The sequence below is a fragment of the Mus caroli genome, unplaced genomic scaffold (genome assembly GCF_978045245.1).
Source record: "Mus caroli unplaced genomic scaffold, Mus_caroli_1 scaffold_7, whole genome shotgun sequence".
Lineage (NCBI taxonomy): Eukaryota > Metazoa > Chordata > Mammalia > Rodentia > Muridae > Mus > Mus caroli.
The window spans coordinates 25493385-25500939 of NW_028227262.1; the positions used below are offsets into that span (position 1 = coordinate 25493385).

Sequence of the window (7555 nt, forward strand, 5' to 3'; positions counted from 1 at the left end):
ACAAACTGATAAATCATGTGGCTGTCTGGTCAGTGTAGATCACTTTTATAAAGCACTGTTGTGTCCTGATACATGCTCACCAGTATCCAAACACTCCCTCAGTTCCTGGGAATATAATCTGCTTTGCACCTACTTAGCCCTACATTGTGTGCCCTTCACAGAATCACTGTGAGTCTCCAAGGGCTCAGGAACCTCTCACTTGGCACCAGGGAATCCTGATTCTCAGCAACAAAACATACAATTAAGAAAAAGTGTGAAGTCCTCTAAAACACCTGTGGGGTATGTACACTCTGTGAGCTGGGAGTTTTCAAGGTCCCGAGGTAAAGAGAGACTAACCAGTGGAAACATTATTAAGTCATGAAGGGTCATATGAAGGAGACATCAAAGGGCTCCGTGATTGTGAGGGGAAGGGCTACACTCTTAATAATTTAACATCAGTGTCATTTGATACTACTTCTGTAAGACCAAGCAAAAGTCTTGCGTTTGAAGACTTTATAGGATCTAAAGTCTTTAGAGGATCTATTTTTTCTTTTTATTATTATTATTATTATTATTATTATTATTATTATTATTATTATTATTTGTTATGTATTTTCTTCATTTACATTTCCAATGCTATCCCAAAAGTCCCCCATACCGCCCCTCCCCTACCCACCCACTCCCATTTCTTGGCCCTAGCATTCCCCTGTACTGAGGCATATAAAGTTTGTAAGACCAATGGGCCTCTCTTTCCACTGATGGCTGACTAGGCCATCTTCTGATTCATTTGCAGCTAGAGACATGAGCTCTGGGGGGTACTGGTTAGTTCATATTGTTGTTCCACCTATAGGGTTGCAGATACCTTTAGCTCCTTGGGGACTTTCTCTAGCTCCTCCATTGGGGGCCCTGCGATCCATCCAATAGCGGACTGTGAGCATCCATTTCTGTGTTTGCTAGGCCCAAGAATAGCCTCACAAGAGACAGCTATATCAGGGTCCTTTCAGCAAAATCTTGCTAGTGTATGCAATGGTGTCAGCGATTGGAGCCTGATTACGGCAGGATCCCCGGGTATGGCAGTCTCTAGATGGTCCATCCTTTCGTCTCAGCTCCAAACTTTGTCTCTGTAACTCCTTCCATGGGTGTTTTGTTCTCAATTCTAAGAAGGGGAAAAGTGTCCATACTGTTCTTCGTTCTTCTTGAGTTTCATGTGTTTCGCAAATTGTATCTTATATCTTGGGTATTCTAAGTTTCTGGGCTAGTATCCACTTATCAGTGAGTACATATTGTGTGAGTACTTTTGTGATTGGGTTACCTCACTCAGGATGATGCCCTCCAGGTCCATCCATTAGCCTAGGAATTTCATAAATTCATTCCTTTTAATAGCTGAGTAGTACTCTATTGTGTAATGTACCACATTTTCTGTATCCATTCCTCTGTTGAGGGGCATCTGGGTTCTTTCCAGCTTCTGGCTATTATAAATAGGGCTGCTATGAACATAGTGGAGCATGTGTCCTTCTTACCGGTTGGGACATCTTCTGGATATATGCCCAGGAGAGGTATTGCTGGATCCTCCGGTAGTACTATGTCCAATTTTCTGAGGAACCGCCAGACTGATTTCCAGAGTGGTTGTACAAGCTTGCAATTCCACCAGCAATGGAGGAGTGTTCCTCTTTCTCCACATCCTAGCCAGCATTCGCTGTCACCTGAATTTTTGATCTTAGCCACTCTGAATGGTGTGAGATGGAATCTCAGGAGTGTTTTGATTTGCATTTCCCTGATGATTAAGGATGTTCGACATTTTTTCAGGTGCTTCTCAGCCATTCAGTATTCCTCAGGTGAGAATTCTTTGTTTAGTTCTCAGCCCCATTTTTTAATGGGGTTATCTGATTTTCTGGATCTTCAGTTCTTTATATATATTAGATATTAGTTCCCTATATGATTTAGGATAGGTAAAGATCCTTTCCCAGTCTGTTGGTGGCCTTTTTGTCTTATTGACAGTGTCCTTTGCCTTACAGAAGCTTTGCAATTTTATGAGGTGCCATTTGTCGATTCTTGATCTTACAGCACAAGCCATTGCTGGTCTATTCAGGAATTTTTCCCCTGTGACCATATCTTCGAGACATTTCCCCACTTTCTCCTCTATAAGTTTCACTGTCTCTGGTTATATGTGGAGTTCCTTGATCCACTTAGATTTAAACTTAGTACAAGGAGATAGGAATGGATCAATTCAAATTCTTCTACATGTTAACAGGCCTCAACAGATACAAAAATATTGAAATTGTCCCATGCATCCTATCAGATCACCATCCACTAAGGCTGATCTTCAATAACAATACAAATGAATGAAAGCCAACATTCACATGAAAACTGAACGACACTCTTCTCAGTGATACATTGGTCAAGGAAGGAATAAAGAAAGAAATTAAAGAGTTTTTAGAATTTAACGAAAATGAAGACACAACACACCCAATCTTATGGGACACAATAAAAGCATTTCTAAGAGGGAAACTCATAGCTCTGAGTACCTCCAAAAAGAAACTAGAGAGAGCACACACTAGCAGCTTGACAACACATCTAAAAGCTCTAGAACAAAAGGAAGCAAATTCACCCAAGAGGAGTAGACAGCAGGAAATAATCAAACACAGGGGTGAAATCAACCAAGTATAAACAAGAAGAACTATTCAAAGAATCAACCAAATGAGGAATTGGTTCTTTGAGAAAATCAACAAGATAGATAAACCCTTAGCTAGACTCACTAGAGGGCACAGGGAAAGCATCCTAATTAACAAAATCAGAAATGAAAAGGGAGACATAACAACAGATCCTGAAGAAATCCAAAATACCATCAGATCCTTCTACAAAAGGCTATACTGAACAAAACTGGAAAACATGGATGAAATGAACAAATTTCTAGACAGATACCAGGTACCAAAGTTAAATCAGGATCAAGTTAATGATCTAAACAGTCCCATATCCCATAAAGAAATAGAAGCAGTAATTAATAGTCTCCCAACCAAAAAAAAAAAAAAAAAAAAAAAAAAAAGCCCTGGATCAGATGGGTTTAGTGCAGAATTCTATCAGACCTTCAACAAAGATCTAATTCCAATTCTGCACAAAATATTCCCCAAAATAGAAGCAGAAGGTATTCTACCCAATTTATTCTATGAAGTCATTTTACCCCACATATTCTTAATCCATTCCTGAGCTGAGGGATATTTAGGTTGTTTCCCATTTTGGCTATCATGAATAAAGCTTCTATGGACATAATTGAGAAAGTATCCTTGTGGTATTGTGGAGCATCATTTGGGTATATATCCAGGAATTGTATTTGGGTCCTAAGGTAGATATATATATATTTTTATTTTGCACATTTTTATTAGATATTTTCTTTTTTGGATTTTTTTATTGGGTATTTATTTCATTCACATTTCCAATGCTATCCTAAAAGTCCCCCACAAGCTTCCCTACCCACTCCCCCACCCACCTACTCCCACTTCTTGGCCCTGGAGTTACCCTGTACTGAGGCATATAAAGTTTGCATGACCAATGGGCCTCTCTTTCCACTGATGGCCGACTAGGCCATCTTCTGATTCATATGAAGCTAGAGACACAAGCTCTGGGGGTGTACTGGTTAGTTCATATTGTTGTTCCACAAGAAATCCAAAACACCATCAGATCCTTCTACAAAAGGCTATACTCAACAAAACTGGAGAACCTGGATGAAATGGACAAGTTTCTAGACAGATACCAGGTACCAAAGTTAAATCAAGATCAGGTTAATGATCTAAACAGTCCTATATCCCCTAAAGAAATAGAAGCAGTCATTAATAATCTCCCAACCAAAAAAGCCCAGGACCAGATGGGTTTAGTGCAGAGTTCTATCAGACCTTCAAAGAAGATCTAATCCCAGTTCTTCACAAACTATTCCACAAAATAGAAACAGAAGGTACTCTACCCAACTCATTCTATGAAGCCACAATTACTCTGATACCTAAACCACAAAAAGACCCAACAAAGATAGAGAACTTCAGACCAATTTCCCTTATGAATATTGATGCAAAAATCCTCAATAAAGTTCTGGCTAACCAAATCCAAGAACACATCAAAACAATCATCCATCCTGACCAAGTAGGTTTCATCCCAGGGATGCAGGGATGGTTCAATATACGGAAATCCATCAACGTAAACCAGTATATAAACAAACTCAAAGACAAAAACCACATGATCATCTTGTTAGATGCAGAGAAAGCATTTAACAAAATCCTACACCCATTCACGATAAAAGTCTTGGAAAGATATTTTCTTTATATACATTTCAAGTTTCAAATGCTATCCCGAAAGTTCCCTATACCCTCCCCCCACCCTGTTCTCCTACCCACCCACTCCTGCTTTTTGGCCCTGGCATTCCCCTGTATTGGGGCATATAAAGTTTCAAGACCAAGGGGCCTCTCTTCTCAATGATGGCCGACTAGGCCATCTTCTGCTACATATGCATGTAGAGACACAAGCTCTGGGGAACTGGTTAGTTCATAATGTTGTTCCACCTATTTGGTTGCAGACCCCTTCAGCTCCTTGGGTACTTTCTCTAGCTCCTCCATTGGGGGCCCTGAGTTCCATCCATAAGATGACTGTGAGCATCCACTTCTGTATTTGCCAGGCACTGGCATAGCCTCACAAGAGACAGCTTTATCAGGGTCCTAAGGTAGATCTATTACATTTCACCTTTCTTGTATTTTTTGAGACAAATTTTATGACTTCTCAATTTTGAAGAAGGTTCCATAATGTCGTGAGAAGCAAGTATATTTTTTGCATTTGCATAAAATTTTCTGCAGATATACATAAGGACCATCTGAGTCATAACACCTGTTGGCTTCATTATTTCTCTGTGTAGTTTTTGTGTAGATGACATTTCCATTGGTGAGAGTGGGGAGTTGAAGTCTCTAACTAATAATTTTGAGGGTGGATTGTGGGCTAAGCTTTAGTAATGTTTCCTTTAAGAATGTTGTATTCTTGAATTTGGGGCATAGTTTTTCAGAATGTACACTTTATCTTTGTGGATTTTTTCTTTGAGGAATATGAAGTGACATTACACATCAATCTTGATTAATTTTGGTTGAAATTCTATTCTTTTCGATATTAGACCAGTTACACCAGTTTGCTTCTTATGTCCATTTGCTTGCGAAATCTCTTCCAAGATCTTTACTTGGAAAAAATATTTATTTTGATGCCGAGATATGTTTTTGTATGCAGCAGAATGATGGGTTCTGTTTTCATATCCATTCTGTAAGTTTTCTCTCTTTATTGGGAAAATGAGTTCATTGAGGTTGAAAGATATTAATGAGTAATGATTATTAATCATTGGATTGCTGTTGGTGGTGGCGGTGTATGTGTTAGTGTGTGGGTGCATGAATGTGTGTGCACTTGTTCTTTTTGTTTGTTTGTTTGTTTATTTGTTTTCTGTATGTGTGCTGACAATTTATTGAGGCTTATGTGATTGGAGCTTGCATGAATGGAATACAACATCAAGGCTTTTTTTTGTAATAAAAAACAATTCGAAATAAATATGTATTAAAAAACTATGTCAAACACCAATGAATAATTGATATTTACAAATTTTAAGAAAATCATTTAAGTTAATAATTTTCATTTCCCCTACAAAATAAAAAGCTCTCCTAAAGAAAAAGGGTCAGACGGGAACAAAGTCATGCCCATGGCACAGTCATGATGTTATTCTCAGAGGAACTCTCTACCAAGATTAAGACAGAAAAGCATCTGAGGACAATTATGGTACTGAATCGTCTGGAACCTGGGAGAGAATTTAGCAAAAGAAAACAAGTGGCAAAGTTGAGAAAAGCCTTCAATGGAAAGTCCACTCCCCTTGAGAAAAATGAACACCCACAAACTAACATTTTCAGGGTTTCAATATTTTCATATCAGTCTAACCTCTACCCCCAAATCCAACCAAACACCATAAAAACACCCCCCCCCAAAAAAAACATAAAGGCGACAGGCTTAGCTGGCTATAGTCCCTGTTTAGCCTTTGAAGCCTTTGCAGCCAATGACTGGAATGTCTGTGGTGTGGATGGGACCAGTGGGAAAGGAGAACTGTGCCTTTTCTCTCTGTGCAGCACCTGCGCCTCCACACTATCCTGTGGGTGGGCCTCAGTGCTTATGTGTGTGCTCTTCAGTCCCATTAAGGTGAAGGTAGCACTGTCAGTTTCTCGTACACAAGGAACATGAGGGTGGCTGTGAGCACTGTCTGCAGCAGCTTGGCTTCCAGGCCTTTGTAGAGTCCTTTTATTCCAAAGTACTTGACTCGCTGGTGAAGAAGAGAGAGAACATTCCGAAGACTTCCCAGGGTCCTGTTTTCTGGGTTCAGTCTATGACGTCCAAACCTCAGAATTGACTGGACCGTCTGCATGGGATAGGTGACTGTAGTGGCAATCACTTTGGCTATTGCACCAATGATGAACACATCCAGAAAAGAGAGCTCCATCTGCTTCTTTAGAAGCTGCCATTTTAAGCCTTCATAGAACATGAATTGGATGGCAGGGTTGAAGACCAACAGCAAGGAGGGGAAGGTGCCATTCCACAGAGCCATGATCCCTTCATCTCGAATAATCTGGTGGAATGCACTGATAATGCCTTTGCAGTTAGTTGGTATAATGTCTTCATTCCGAAATTTTGCCCCCTGCAACTTCAGTCTGGTGTTTACCACACAGAGCGCAGTCGTCAGCAGCACATTCACCACTCCTGCTACAAACCCAACCACGAGATCTTTTCCTGTAGAAGAACGCTGACCTTTGACCCACACTGCTTTGAGGCTATTAAAAGTGTAAAAATAGACAAAATTGGAGCAGGAGAGACTGGAAATAACTGGAAACCATCCTCGGTATGGTGCCAAGAGGCCTTCTTCCTTAATTATCTCCAGGAGCACTGCATGTATCCTTTTTTACTTTCTTTTCTCATCGACATGAAGCCAAAGTCTAGCAGTATCCACGGCGTGTACCAGACTTTCATAGGACAGCACAGAGGCCATGTTGCCACACTTTTCACTCAGGCGCCTCAATGTGTGTGGGTTCGTGAAAGGACCGTCGTGTGCACTCCTTCTTTTGGCTTTGTTGGTGTTGATTCATTTATAACCTATAGTTTCTTTCATGTCATTGGGTTGGAGTTTTCCTTCTAATGCTTTTTGTATATTTGTTTGTTTTGTTTTGTGTTGTGTTGTGTTGTGTTGTGTTGTTTTTTCGAGATAGGGTATCTCTGTTTTGCCATGGTTGTCCTGGAACTCACTCTGTATAACAGGCTGGACTTTAACTCAGAAATTTGCCTGCCTCTGCCTCCTAAGTGTTGGGATTACAGGTGTGTGCCAGTGCCTGGACATTTTTTCCCTTTACATCATACTTTTATTTTATGTTTTCTAAACATTTAAAAATTACTACCAATACATTCATGGAAGCAGTTGCACCTGGACCTGGGCGTGAAGACTGTCTACTGGATCCCAGCCCACTAAGCCCACACCCAGAGACAACATGATCTCCAAGACTTCTGACACATCCAGGACCACAGTTGAGGC

At 40.3% G+C, this 7555-nt stretch overlaps 1 pseudogene; it reads right to left on the reverse strand.

Annotated features, from left to right (window-relative positions):
* Positions 1–6172: 6172 nt before the first annotated feature.
* LOC147003823 (peroxisomal membrane protein PMP34 pseudogene) lies at positions 6173–7018 on the reverse strand (annotated as a pseudogene).
* Between the last annotated feature and the right edge of the window lie 537 nt (positions 7019–7555).